General features: G+C 39.7%; 1 long non-coding RNA gene across 1 annotated transcript in view; it reads right to left on the minus strand.

Annotated features, from left to right (window-relative positions):
* Positions 1-7,911, minus strand: part of LOC307026943 — a 38,971-nt gene extending 31,060 nt beyond the window's left edge. Inside the window, exons 1-2 of the long non-coding RNA XR_013804484.1 lie at positions 7,497-7,911; positions 1,153-1,305 (exon numbers count right to left, since the gene is read on the minus strand). This is a non-coding gene — a long non-coding RNA (uncharacterized lncRNA). The remainder of the gene's footprint in view (positions 1-1,152; positions 1,306-7,496) is intronic.
* Positions 7,912-16,143: the final 8,232 nt, after the last annotated feature.

A 16,143-nucleotide genomic window follows, 5' to 3' on the forward strand; every position in this document is an offset into this window, starting at 1 on the left:
CGGTTCGGCTGCATTACACATCTGCCGTAGTTCTTTATTTATAGAGCCCTGATGAGAAGACTTCTGGACAAACTTGAAGAACTGTCGCCAAAACTGAATATGTGACATGGATCATAAATATATCAACAATTAAACAACATCTTGAATTTCTTTTCACAAAATACGTACAAAATACGTCTCCTTGCAGTATCAATAGTAATTTGGTTGACTTTTATATTTTATCCAATTGGTAGATAGGTTATATTTACAGTATAACGTTGCACAGCTGATAGAAAAGGACTTGTCGTTTTTTAAGTTATTAATGATTTTCTTTGAATATAAGAATGTAAATACTGAGTTGAGAGAATAGTCAGGGGATTTGGCTGATGGGAGACACATCTATGGAATCACAATTTCAATAGCTTACCATTAAATGACGGACATACCTTTCTGTCTGTGATGTTTTACAAATAAGATATTAATGTGTAGAAGTAAAACATGAGAAATAGTACAGCAATATCCTGTAAAATTATGTAAAAACATGAATAAAACTACACATCTTCAGATGTTATACATACATAAGTGTCCTACACTAATAATACAAAGTTATTATTAGTATGCTGTGTGTACCTTGTGTGCACCACCTAGTGGTTAAAGCACGTTATTGAATTATTTTTGTTGAATAATATTATTTGATGAAAAAAATATTAAGAGTACATACTTTCATATAGGGGGAAAGTAGAATGTCAATGATAGAAATATAGAATATAAAAAATCAAGAAGATACTGTAAGTGATCTCTACAATAAAACAGTTTAGTACTGGATGTACAAAGATATTAACCTGTTAAGCCCCAAGGTCCCCGCCGGCGAGGACCCTGGGTTTTTTTTTCAGGACACTGTCAGGACATCTCAGCTAACTGACGATATAAACCATTTTTACCAAAACAAAACACAAGTCTCATAAGAAGCATCTAAATGACCCCTTAGCGAAAAATGCTAACGGACATTGGCACAGAACTCAAGATAAAAGTACCCTTATTACTTATCGTAGCTGCACATACAAGATCTCCGATTAAAGCTGAGGTTCCACAGATTATTTAGGTATATAGTGTCATCACTGAGTGATCCGAACTTGCGACAGGGGAAGCAAATACAGACATCACAACACGTACCTTTACGTTGCTTCTAGGGAGATCGTCTCACCGTAGCTGTTAATCTGATCAAAAGACGTGTTAGAGATGTCCCGATCATCTTTTTTTGCTCCCGATCCGATTCCGATCATTTGATTTTGACAATTTGCCGATACCGATTTTTCCCGATCCGATCTTTATGCAATGCATTAAGAGAAAAAAAAGAAAAAAAGCATTCAAGTTATTCTATCCAACATGGATATAGCTTCTTTTTTTCATAGCAGCATTGGATCAGTTCAGTTGTGCAGCATTGGATCAAAACAAAATAAAGCTTATCAGTACTCGTTAGCTTACTGCTACAATTAGACACTGCGCCCTGCCCACTCTGTTGCCAGATTTGAGAGAAATAAGCAACCAGGTCTATGAAAACAAGCCCCAAAGAAGCAACACACATGATGTTGTGTAATTTGAAACCAAAACTAAGGCCTCAGGATGACTTTAAGACTTGAACATGGTCATTTTTGTTTCTGAATATTGAATACAAAATAAAAAAATAGTATTTAAAAAATAAAAAATAAATCCCGATCCCCGATTTTTTTTCTCCCGATTCCGATCTTTTGAAAATCACGCGATCGGCCCCGATCCCCGATCACGTGATCGGATCGGGACATCTCTAGTGTTCAATGGCATTAAAACGAGAAAAAACGCGGCTGAATCGGTTAATCCATAGGTTGATAAAGTTCCTGGGCAATAATTGGAATTATTTATAATCCATAATTCCATTTTTATGTAAAAATCGCAGAGCAAAAGTTAGCTGCTAATGGTAGCCACCAGAGTGGCTGCTGCTTCCGGTCTTGGCTATGCGGCAGTACAATACACACACGACCAAATAAGGACTATGTGGGAGTTCCCCTCGATTCCATTGGCTCTGACGGTTAGAAAGAGATGTCACATGTCAAAATCCAGCAGGGGGAGCCAGAGATATGAAAAATCCACCCAAATGGCCCCAGAAGAGATGTTTTTTTTTGCTAAATCTGTCTAAAATGTTTAAATACCACTCGTTTTGCATCAATCTTGATACAGGGTACTTATTATATGTTGTACTTCGGATTCCTAAAGCTTTTAGTCTACTAACCCATCATCCAAGGTTAGTTTTCACTATAAGTACAAAATATGTTTTGGACGGACACTATAATTTACAGTTTTTTACCATGTTCAATCTGAATTTTCTTTAAAATAAAAAACATCTATATTCAATCTGACTTTTCTACATCCAACTGACAGGTTTATCATTACTTTGAGAAAAAAGATTATTAATTTAACCCTTTTAGAAGGGAAGATATGGTCATTTGTTCTGGGAATGTCATTTTCGAGCCTGAAACCTGAAAAACAGGCTCGGGGTTTAACAGGTAGGAGGATTTGCAAAACAGAAAAACGAATTAACCTTTATTAACACATCAAAGAATACTTTAGGTTAAGGTCTTCTTTCAAATAAGACAAAAGTTTTGGGGGTATCTATCTGCAGATAAATATTAAGCCTGACAAAGTAGTTAACGTCTAATATATTGCTTTCCTGCAATGTTAACTATGTTGAAGTACTTATTTTCACTGTTATTATACACATTAATTATACTCTTATGTATATAGATAGTATAAGAAATGTGCAGAATTTGACAGTTTAATGGTGGAGGTACACACATATTGATAGATGTCTTGCAATGCACTGTTGAGGAACCTGTGTCCCAAGTTTTTCATTCATTGCATAACTACACCATATTTGTGGATATGATATGTCAATAAACCTTAGAAAATCTTGAAATCTTGAAAAGGATGTGCAAAATAGCAATTATATACAGTTTTTAATTAACTATTAGTAGATAATAACGAGTAATTAATATACTTTATAGAGATCTGCAGATAAATGTTTAGTCTTCTCAAACACCAACTATCAAATATCTCTCCTGATTGTTGGCACTTGACAATCACCTTTCCCTGAATTTTACTCAGGTGTAACTAAAGTCTGCTTTAAGGTTTGTTTATATTTCACATCATTAATCAGAATCTGCAAAGTAACTACAATAAATCTAGTGGAGTAAAAATACCAGGTTAACCTCTGAATTGTAGTGGAGTAGAATTATAAAGTAACAATGAGCTGTCATGTGAGTATATTTAATGCTGCCCATTATGGATACAAGCGATTTTCACCCGTTTAGTAATTACATGTTTTAAATTTGTGCACACCAATTTGTTTCCTATCGCCTAAACCTCCAGGGCTGTACACAGTTTAATACTGTCAACTTCTAATTTTGGGAAAAACGAAAACGTCTTTTACGCTAGACGCTCGGCGTAACCTTGGCGCACTGCCACTCCAACATCCAATCCCAGAGTTTGAAGATTAATCACGGGGTTTGTCAACGGGACTGTTAGTCCCAAACGATAGCTGGGGATTACGGGTAGTGTAGTGTCTTCGGCCATCCTAAACTTAATTTTTTTCCGGATATCATATCACATTAACAACACCACATCTGGCTTAGATGAAGTACAGAAACACGTAACTCTGGATTTGTTTTAATGTTTGAGGTGCAATAAACGACACAGCAGCTTTTTGGCCTGTTAAAACTATTATTTTCTGCCTCGCTCATGAGAGTAACAGCTGGCGAAATTACAGCCTCGCCTACTGATTTCAAATGTGTGCTCTAAAATGATATTTATAAATGACTATTATCATCATTATAAGCAAGACAATAAATGGCAAAGATATGTAGAAAATAAACGGATCGGAGACACGTTCATGACGAACGTAACGTGGGAGAAAATACGTTTCTAGCTAAACGTAATTGAGAATGCAGTTTAGTTCTGTGGGAACGTAATTTTTAGGAGACAGGGTTGCCACCCCTTGATTGGGATCAACTAAAATGTAATGGGTTCTTCATTGTTCAAAGCTTTATTCCTCCATTAGGTTTCCAGAAAATTGGAAATATATTTATTTCCGTGTTCCTACTTACAGACAAACAAAGCAAGAAACAGAGCCACAAGCATAACCTCTTTATGAAAGGAAATACAGTAAATTCAAGGCTTTTAAGAGTAAGGTGATACATGGATAAATTGGTTGTTGTTTACCTTGGCATAAAATGTACAAATGGGTCAACCATGATTAAAAGGATGTTTCCTGCATCTTCTCGTTATAGAAACAGACAACACAATAGCACTACTAGGTTATCCAATTAACTACTAACCACATTCTTTCTCTACATAAGATTGTTTCCTCCATGATAGCCAGCAAGCAACAATATAACTGCAATCTTGAAAATATAGATTTGGCTTTTTCTAGGTTTCATTTCTCAACCAGTGGAGTGTGAGATGATTCATAGTTCTTGTTGAAATCCAATCAGAGGTGTCTTAATGAATGTAGATGGCCCATGAGCAGACTAATGACCAAAGTAGTGCCTCTAATATATGTAATGGGTTCCATTAGAGTCTGATCAGAAACATCTGAGATCATGCATGTGATTAACGCATGAAGACAGGATCTATAGTCCTCTCCCTGATTATGAATAACTGAAAACATGGTTAGGCAAAAGCTCCAGAGAGATGAGAATTATGGCGCTTGTGTCAGGGTGCATGGAAAAGGTGGAAAAGGTAGGACCCAAATGCCGACTACAAAAAACGAAAAAAGGTCTTGAAACAAAAAGCGAGCTTTATTTAAAAGCTGGTAAACAAAACATGGCATAACTTGAAACTGCAACAGCAAACTACTACTGGACAAAAACTGACTGTGAGAAACATGGAGGAAGACCGGAGAGACAACCAAGACGTGTGACGTGAAGGGAGGACAGACAAACAAACAAACAAACAATGAACCCACAGGGGAACACAGGAAGAGACAAGACTAAATACAGGGAGGGGTAATCAAGGAACAAGAAACTGCTGGGTAAAGGAGGGAGAAACACAAGGGCCACAGGTGAACACAATCAGACAATTAGACACACCAGGGAAACTAACGACAGGGAGGAAAACACAGCATCTCTTTGACAAAAAATGTAAATTAATAACTCAAATAAAACTCCAATCATCTTTAATTGTGTTACTTTTTTGTAAAGCTATTTTAGTTTCACACCTGATGTTTATAAGCTTCTTAGTTTTTGCAACAGTCTGTAAATATACACAACTTTATAATAAAATGCACACATTTACCTTTTTCTAGACTAAACACAGGTACGATCCTAAGTCAACACATATGAGGTTATCATAAGGTTGTTAACATCGCAGTTTATCAGTGGATGTTTGCTGGAACTACTTGTTAACAGCTTGTTTCCTGACGGACACACACAGCGTTGAGACGGGTCAGGTAGAGACCGGTCTCAAGTCAGCCCCGCTGCAGACTCGCTGTTTGAGGGCTTGATAGCCCACTCCCCCTCCACACCGCTCCACACTTGTTGCTTTGGAACAGCCCTTAATATGGCGGACCCTCCGCGTGAACGCGCAAACGGAGGGGTAGGGTGTAGGGGTAGGGTGTGGTTTGGGAATGGGCCGAAAGGAGGTTTCAAACATCCTTTATAACTTCCTTTAGCTTAGGAACCAATGGACCACCCTCACCGAAAGGAGAGGAGAAAATGCTGCCCCACAATCCCTTGCAGCCGCAACATTTGCCGTCACACAACAGTCGGCCGTTCACGGAAACAAACGATTATGACGGAGTAATTATATCATGAAAGTTACGGTGCTTATTAAGCATTTTAAAACGTATGTGGTAAGTTGCCAAAGTGCTTTGTTTTGAACGTTCATCAGTATTATAATCAAAAAGAGAAATATGAACGTTAGTTTTTACTGAAATTATCAAATAAAGTCAACATTTCACTGAGCTGTGTGGGGTTTGTTCAACTTTTAAAAGATGTTTCAATGGTGATATACAAAGTGATAGATGTTAAGGACTAACGTTTATAATAAATACATTTGTATTTATTTTTAAGATATTTTCATACAGTCATACGTATTGGGATCATTTGTATTAATGTGGACCGGAGGGAGAGGGTGACCAGCATACGTTTCACTTTCCTTTTTTATTTAAATTCCAACTTTGGTCATGAAGAATATGTTTCTCTGTTGTCCACGTTCATAAAGCATAAGGCAAAAGCATCAGAGCACGGTGCAGAGTCTCTAGATGAGTTTACAGTAGTCCCTCGTTCTTATTAAACATCCATTTAGTCCGTTGTATAGAAAACTGTAGTTTCCATAGTTTCCCCACAGCAGCAGATGTTACTGGCCTCAGACCTAGGGGTACCTGGGCCAGCAGCAGACTCTACCTCTGTATATGAAAAACACACGAGGCAGAAATGTTAGCTTGTTTGTAGCTCAACTGCAGGATTTAATCTTCTCATTTGGAAACAATCCACAACAAAAGCATTTATCCATGCTCATTTCCATGAGGCAACAACACCAGAGATCAATAAGACAACAGCATCCACATAACAACTAGGGGAATTCCGGCTCTTCTTGGTGAGCCGGATCATTTGGCTCGGCTCACCAAGAAGAGCCGGCTCTTTTGGCTCCCAAACGGCTCTTCAGTTTACCACATAATACCTTTTAATTAAATCAAATGTAGCCCTGTTTTGACTAATGAATGACGTATATGTGTACAAATGTATCACTTAAATTATTCAATACATCCTTTGTACTGAAGTATTCAAAAGTAAAAATTACATGTTTAATATAAATGATTTGCTGTGGCCAAATGTTTTCATTGCATTTACAGACCCTTGTAACTCTCTGATACCACCCAATGAATGCACTGACTTGCTTGTAGAACCACGCTACACAAAACAGATAGCAACACCTATAAAAACTATTTTAAAAAAGGGGCTACTGTATCGACATTTTAAAATTATATTTAAAGAAAAGGCTCTGACAAAACAGCAGGGCTCTATTTCAGAAACTATTAGTTATATAGACCCTCCAGAAAAACGCGGGCAAAAATCCTTGATTATGCGGGCTAAATTCCTTGATTATGCGGGCTAAAATCCTTGATTATGCGATTAAACATGCAGGGTTTTTATGTGATTTTATGCGGTGAAATTGCGGGAAGTTGCGAAATATGCGGAAATATGCTAAATATGCGGGGGAAAAAAATAATATTTTTTTTAAATATTGGGCTGTCTTATTTATTCTCTCTCACACACACAACCTGCCACTAACGTTAAACCCCTTTACTATTCAATTAAACAAATTCAATGTTTATTTATTGTAAAAGCAATTGGGCTATTTTAATCTCACACACACACCACCCCCCCCCCCCCCCCCCCCACACACACACACACACTTCACCGCCTCATTCTGTTTTCATTTACTCGTTCGTTATCTGACCAGCTTCAATCTTGTAGGCTACTCACTTCGTTTCTTGTAGCCTTCAAAAGGGTTTTGGATATTGATGCCTCGGTGAACGTGCGTTTTTTGGCTTTCTTGTCCGCAGCAGCAGAAAGCATTTTCGAATGTTTGATGAATCAAAGTGGGTCGTCACCGTCGATTTTATCTTATGCTCCAACACACAGTTGCACGGGGTGCAGAATAGTTTCCCCCCACTTTTTGCCCGGTCTTTAGTAGAAATGTTCGTCGGTAAATGAGATGGATTAGATTTTTTCATCTTGGTGTTTTCTCTATCGTGTGAGCTCCACACGTTCACTCTATACAGTGTTGTTTACATGCTGTGATGCGCGAGCTGATGACGTCACGTCAAGACGAGTTAACCTTTTTTTTTCTCAACTTTGTGTGGAAAAATGCGGGGATTATGCGGCCTTTTGATAAATATGCGCCCTTTTAAAAGTCTGCGCCATTTTGCTGATTATGCGGTAAATTCTGCGATCGCAAAATCGCGTTTTTCTGGAGGGTCTAGCTATAGAAAAAAAGACAGCAATCAGCTGACATCAAATCTTTGCTGAGCCTAAGGATAATCATAAATAAATAACATAGTGAAAATAAATATATTGCAATGCTCAAAACAGCAGCATCCAACCGTCTCTAATCCTTGGATATTACATGTCACTGCATGCATACACGGAGCAGCTGTAGCGCGGAGATCATCATCATCATCATCATTCTGTCTTGTATTACTTAAAGTGCATATCATGCTATATTTGAACAATATAGTGTAGGGCCATACCTATATAAAGTATATAAATATAGGTTTTTTTTCAAAATACCAAAAAGATCCTGCATTTTAGCCATGAATCATTTCGCTCTATTTGCTCTTTCCAGCGCTGTTTTTGCAGGGAGCTGATTCTGTGAGCTGCAGCTGACCACACCCCCCTGCAGGAGAGGGGAGCGTGCTCTGAGATCGAGAGGGGTCTGCCTGCAGGCCTGCACTCTCAGGACAGTTCCAGTGTAGCCTGCACTCTCAGGACACCTGCACTGTCAGTACAGGAAGTGACGATTCTGACGAACACGTTTTTCCCCCGCCCCCCGAAAGACTCGTTTGATGGAAGTTTTCAAATCACAATGGAGACTCATCACGCCCACTGTGCACTTTGGGTCAGCCTTGGTCAAGCCCTTTGAACCCCCCAGCCTGGTTCTCGTAAAAGTTGAAGGGACACTGCCCGGTCTCGGGTGTCACCCAACGGCCTCTGTCCAGCCCCCCCCCCCACTCATCCATATATTAACGGATTTTGACCATTTTTGTTGCATTTTTCTCCTCTCTTCTCACTGATCGAATGGCAAATGCGACCCACTGTCGGAGGGCCTCCGCGCCGGCCCGGCCTAGTAACAGTGCTCTGGCGGTCGGTTCCTCCGAACTGCGGGTTCGACTCTGATGGGCGGGAGGGTGTGCTGCGTTGGGGTGGAGGACTTCCCCCACCCTGCGTGTCTCTTCCTTCCCGGCTGGTCGATATGAACCGTGACCAAGACGCACCGTCTGACTGGGGTCCCACGGGTCCCGTAGCGGGGTGGAGGTTCCCAGCTGGAACCTCCCCACCTCCGCCGCGGTGCACCCGGCAAACACGGTTGTTTCTTGAACCCTCCACTGTTGTCTCTAGCGGGTGTAACTAAAATACAAGATGTGGTATTTATATTTATAAAACGGACAAGTCAAATCAAGCAATCTGATTGGTTCTTAGCCGTGATATACTGAGCGTATACCACGGGTAGAATTGTAAGTTACTTTTCACAACAAGTCAGTATCCCTCCGCGTCTGAGAAAAACAGTATACCATTGGGTTGAAAAGCAAGCTGGTTTGCTTTTCAGACTGGAACAAGAAAGCAGCGGAGAAGTAACGGGGCAGAAGCCCTCCTTTTTGACGCAGCGGTCCAGACATAGACATCAAACGGAAAAACATATTCAGTGTGCAGTTCCTTTGGCATTAGGGCAGGGATATCTAGATACTTTTGAAGGTTTAACATAATGAATTGTACTACTTTTAAAGCAAGCAACGATGTTTTCAAATCTGTAATCAAAGAGGTCCGCAAAAACGCTATCGACCAATCAGATTGCTTGATTTGACTTGTCAGTTTTATAAGTATATTTAAATTTCTTCCGTTACGAAACAAACTTACAAAGCATAAAATGGAAACATTTAAGATTAACTTCGACCTCCGGGGGGGTCTTACTATAGTATTGAGGAGTGGATTGAGCAGTGCCTATCTCCAGACAAAAAAGCACCTAAACTACGACATGCAGAGCTACGTGAAGAGCAGGTAGAACAACTGGAAAAGTACCACCATTCAAAAGCTTTCTGATGCGGGTCTTGAAACAAAGCAGAGAAATTATGACCGTTAGTGGCCACAGGTGCGAAAGCTCTCTCCAGAGATACTGGAAGCCCAATCTCGGGGACCGGAGAAAGTGGAGCAATATTCTCGCCACGCCAAGCAACAGCCTCGAACAACCTCAACCTATAGAGAACCGCAGTGACGCGTCGTAAAACCCGGAAGTAAGTTAGCATTTTTAGCACTTCCGGTTCCTTCCTCAAAAAGCAATGCATTTTTTCCATAGGGTTTTGGAAAATAGCTCGAAATAAGGTCTGTGGTTGACACAAATTTAAGAGGTAATTGACGTTTTGTTCTACGACATTAAATACATCAGCAGTGACCCCACTGGGGATTTTTGAAGAGTTTACGTGTCTGAAAAACGATGGTTGTTACCGAATGGCTGAATAGGACTACAGAAATTGTCGAGGCCGTTTTACTTCATTACGCCGAACACGTAAACACTCCTGCTAAGTTTGTTTTCCCCTGTGTTCTTCTTGAAAGCAAGTACCTGCCTATCTTTAGTATCTGTATATCTATATCTGACCATTAGAATCTGCATTTTTGAAATTGTTGTTTTTAACACCGTAGTTTTACAAATTATAGAATAATTAATTACCAGTGTTTTCCAATTTTACTCTGCAGTTCGTTTCGTTAGCTAACGTTAGCTAAAGCTAGCGCTACTAGTTAGCTACGCAATGGTTTGTTGCTTTGCTCCGGGTTGCAGCCACAGGTCTTCGCATGAAACGTGCTTGTTCTATCGTTTCCCGGCCGATGTTTTCCAAAGGGTAGTCTGGATTTGTGTCATGAGGTAAGCTGACGTTACATTTTTGTCCATTTCACGGTGAAATGTAAATGATGGGTAGTGACTGTATCGCCGTTTTAGAGAGGGCGCTGCTGAAAAGACCGCAACATAAGTAAAGATAATGAATACATCCTATTAAAACCTGCGTGGCTTATATGATAAGTCTAATTAGTACAAGCAGCATAACGTTTCACCATGTAACTAAAGATTGTAGTCAGGGAAATCAGTTTGACATATTGAACTAACAAATCATCTCTGGCTGGCAGAGAACTCTCGGCTCCATAGCTTCTCTTGGACGTAAAATCACATGTACATTTTACATTTATATTCAATTTAATATTCCATCCCTCACATACTTTTGTATATATAATAACTTATATTATGTTTTTCTTATTATGCTGCTGCAACACAAACATTTCCCAATTTGGGATCAATACAGTAATATCTTATCTTAATTAATTAAGAAATATAACTATTATAATTAGTGTAGCAGCTGACACCTATTTTCAAGATGGATTCATCTACCATTTATTTCTTTAGTTCAATTTTCATCTATAAAAATGTCAAAATAGTGAAAATGTTCCCGAGACTTATCGAAGTGCAAGGTTATATCTTTAGATGTTTTGTTTTAGCCTATGTACTGTATGTCTTAATGACTTCCATGAAACTAATATTTTATATCTTCCCAACAGATGAGCTGACAGGAAACCTAACACTCTAACAACCACAACATTGCAAAGGCGAGTAAATGTAAATTAAAAAAAATTCACAATTTTTTTATTTCTTCTTCTTTCTTGCAGTGAGGTGAAGCTGACCTTGCACTTGGTGCCAGTAAGGATGTTCCTCACGCAGGCTGAATGTTTCTCCTTCCTTACTGACACAGAAGCCCTTGATTTGCAATGCTTCACTAATTGTCATTTCCCTGGCTCCGTTGGGACACTTTACCTCCAGCACAGCGGAAGACCCTACCAGACCATCTGGAGATGCCCCCAACAATCCTGATAGGGAGAGCCACAAATCTGACTCAAGGACCTGCATCTGGGTTACAGTGGTGAATGCCCTGACGCCCTCACATTCATTCATAGTCCCCCACTGTACAGACAAAACACCATCAAGGGCCTGTTGTTGCCCTCGCACCCTGGCAATAAAGGAAGCAGTCACATGCTTTGACCTCAGGACAGCTCCAAAGTTGCTGGCAGTCAACCTTCCTTTCCTGAACAAATGCCAGTTTGGGTTGGTTCGCTGACCAGTGGTAGCCACCTGAATTTCCCTCTGTTGCTCCTCAGACAATGCCATGCTTGCCACAATTGCCTCAGGTGCCTGATGCCCAACAGATTTGATCATTTCAGGAACAGTAAGTGTTTCCAAGCTGTAGTGTTCCTCTTCTGGCTCGGGGGAGAGAAGCCAAGAAATTCCTGAAAACCTGCCCCCGAGTCTGTCCCTCAGCCAGTCACGATCTTCGGAGGTGGGTTCTCTTGTGAGCGGGATAAATTAGTTATTGGTTTCAACAGTCACATTAAAACAGTTACTAAATCAGCCTATTATCACCTAAAGAACATATCTAGGATTAAAAGACTAATGTCACAGCAGGATTTGGAAAAACGTGTCCATGCTTTTATCTTCAGTAGACTGGACTACTGCAATGGTGTCTTCACAGGTCTCACTAAAAAATCTATTAGAAAGCTGCAGCTGATTCAGAACACCGCTGCTCGAGTCCTCACTAACACTAAGAAAGAGGATCACATCACTCCTGTTCTGAAGTCTTTACTCTGGTTCTTCACTAACACTAAGAAAGTGCATCACATCACTCCTGTTCTGAAGTCTTTACACTGGCTTCCTGTGTGTCAAAGAATAGATTTAAAAATACTGATGCTGTTTATAAAGCACTGAATGGTTTAGGCCCAAAATACATTTTTGACCTCCTGCTAAATTATGAACCATCCAGATCTCTCAGGTCTTCAGGGACTGGTCAGCTTTCTGTCCCCAGAGTCAGAACTAAACATGGAGAAGCAGCATTCAGTTATTATGCTCCAAATATCTGGAACAAACTCCCAGAAACCTGCAGGTCCGCTGCAACTCTTACTACTTTTAAATCCAGGCTAAAGACTTTTCTTTTTGTCGCTGCTTTTAATTGAACTATTCATATCTTCGACTGCACTGTAACTTTTATCCATGTATTTTTTCTTTTAATGTTTATTTTATGAGCTTTTCTTTTTAATGACTGATTTTAAATGCCATTTTCTTAATGTCTTTCATTTTTTGTAAAGCACTTTGAATTGCCTTGTGTTGAAAAGTGCTATATAAATAAACTTGCCTTGCCTTGCCTAATAAAGATTTCATGTGACACATACAATTGATTTGTTGATGGGAATTAATGTGAATAAATTAACTGTAGGTTAACGGTACTCTTGCTATCACTACTCACCGACACTATAAACCTTGTCCCTCATGCTAGCCCTGACAACACCGGTAAGCACACCTTCATCTAGGCTGCACTGTTACCTGTCCTGACTTGTAGTGGTTCTCTCCTCTGTCTACACTCTTGTCATCTTTATAAAACGATATCAGACTGGTAATTGTCACAGCCATGACTTCTAGTTAAATTCAGTGTGGCTAAAATGAAAAGCGTTGTTAAAATATGCAAGCATGCGAAAGTCAAATTCAGCTTTATTGTCAAAAATTCTACATGTGTTATACATCCAGAAATATCAAAATATCGTTTCCCACAGTGTGACATGTATACATAAAACAAAACAAAAAGGGCCTAGATCAGGGGTGGGGAACCTTTTTCCTCTCGAGGGCCATTTCAATTTTTTCAACATCGTCCGAGGGCCGTACAAATTATTGACCTCTGCTTAAAAATACTAAAATCACAGCCCATTTATTTGGTCTTTCTTTCATGCTGTGCAAAGAAAAAGCAACCTCTTAATCCAGATATCGTACCATGACTCGCGCATGCATGCACGTGCACGGTGTGGCATGACCACCAAAACAGAAAGATATGGACACAAGATATGTGCAAATGTATTTAGTTTCCTATCCATATGGACGTGATTTAAGTGGGGGGGTACCTCACACCCTCTAGGGGGGTCCGGGGGGCATGCTCCCCGGGAAGATTTGTTTTTAAATGTTGAAGTTAAAAGCATCAATCTGGTGCACTTTGAGAGCAACATTGAAAGATCTATGGATACATCTCTCAACATCCATATGAAACAGAACTATAAGCAGATTTTATTTTTCTTTATGGATATTTTACAAATCACTCTCCTTTCAAACTGTATTCTTCTTTATTAATAACAACTTTGTTTTACTGTCATACAGTATTTTATACCTGTTTACTTTATTGTCTTATTTTTTTATAACTATAATGATCAGATCAATAATAATTATAATAATAATACATTACATTTATAAAGCGCTTTTACTGGTGCTCAAAGCGCTTAGAAGCAAGTGAAACAAAAATAACAACAGATAAATAAAGATAAAATAAATAAAGATGATGATAAAGATGTGCCTTTACCTCACTGGTTGTAGAAAAAGCTTCTTATATTCGTTAGCATAGCTAGCTAACCAGATGCTAATAACAACAAAGTTATTGACTGTATGATCAGTATGACAGATGAACAGATCGCCCACTGGGCTTTCAACGAAAGACGCAGCCACGCAAAAACTGCGGCATGTGTACGGCTCCTTATGGGTACTGCAATTTCTCAAGTGCCAGAGCGGCGTTCTGGCGCTCTATGTCAAAACTGCACCCCTGTCAGACACGTTAGGCTCGTGTTGTGTTCAAGGACCCTAATCTTGGCCAGGAAAAACAGGCACTCGCTTTTTTTATTTTTTTGCGGTCTATATTTCTTCAATTTTTTCTTTTTTGCGTGTGTTTATAAATTACCTCGAGGGCCGTACCAAATGATCTCGCGGGCCGTATACGGCCCGGAGGCCGGAGGTTCCCCACCCCTGGCCTAGATAAACGTGGTATACATTAAACAAAACCAAAAGGGCCTAGATAACCGGGGTATACAGTTTAAAATGTTAATATATTTAATTTAAAGTGTTCAAAGTGCAGTTTCAGTGCAAGTCAGTTGAAACGATCTTAAGTTGGCGTGACGTTGAAGTCGTGCGACCCTGCTGCTGTACTGGCTTGTAGTTCGTTTATAGCATAATGTTAGCATTTCGCTTTTGGCGACTAGATTTATGATTCAGAAATTATAAAAGTAGGGTTGACATGTGGAGATTATCCGGCTGAACAAAACGTGATCCCTCTCTTAAATGTGTGTCAACCACAGACCTTATTTCGAGCTATTTTCCAAAATCCTATGGAGAATTTGCATTGTTTTTTCAAGAAGGAACCGGAAGGAGTTTACTTCCGGGTTTTACGACGCGTCACTGTGGTTCTCTATACAAGTGACCACGTAAGCCATGCTACTGATGCTGGACAGTTTTTCAGTGGATGCACAATAAACAGCAACATACACATTCATGTAAATAAACAGCCAAATAATGGATCAACGCTCTCTGTCTAATATGTTCGCTTGCTGTTAGTGTTGTTGCATAGCAACCACCTTGCACTATGTTTTATGCAGAAGGCAACGGAGGGACTATTTTATTTTGAGCATCATTATTTACTAATAAAAACTATTTGAATTAGAGTGTGTATTTTTCTTTCATATTGCCACACTTGGTAACCGTTTTATAAAAGCAATAGCTCACTTCAGGCCGTGCTATATGCTCATTATATCACAGCTAAGGGGCGTGGTTCGGCCCGACGCGAAGCGGAGGGTCGACAACCCCCTTAGGGGCTGATATAATGAGCATATACCACGGCTTGTCGTGAGCTATTGCTTAAATATATATATATATATATATATGTATATAATAAGTGTCACGATACGATTTTATTTTGTATTTGCGTGCATTTCCTTTTTGGAAAGTGGCGCTACTGATAGTGGCGATTTTATTTTGGAATTCTTAGCGTGCACTTCCTGTCCTGAGAGTGGAGGTGTCCTCAGAGTGCAGGTGTCCTGAGACTGCTGCCTGCAGGCAGGCTCCCATGCTGAGATCAGCTGCTGGGCTGTCAGAAGAGGGGGAGAAAAAGAGATCTCCCTCCTCCGTGTTTTATTCTTATAGAGGTAAGAAGAGAAGTAACGGGGCAGAAACCCTCCTTTTTACGCAGCGGTCCAGACAGGGGCGGACTGGGGGGGAAAAGTGGCCCGGGGATTAATTGACAGACAGACCCACTTAATGCGCGGCATGTATCAGCCGGCCGGCGACGAAAGTATGTTACTTAACAAAAAACCCTATGCATTTAATGTTATTTTGGACAATTATTCATATAGTAATAATCACATTACCTGAGCCCTTAAGTTGCCTAGAGCAAAATAGTTACAGCATATATTTAGTGATTTTAATGTTAACAGATGCCATAACATTTGGACCCAATTTACCTGACTTGACACATGGAATAAAACATGGGCGTAGGAAGCATCCTCAATGTGGGTGAGA

Source organism: Notothenia rossii (assembly GCF_949606895.1).
Source record: "Notothenia rossii genome assembly, chromosome: 2".
Classification (NCBI taxonomy): Eukaryota; Metazoa; Chordata; class Actinopteri; order Perciformes; family Nototheniidae; genus Notothenia; species Notothenia rossii.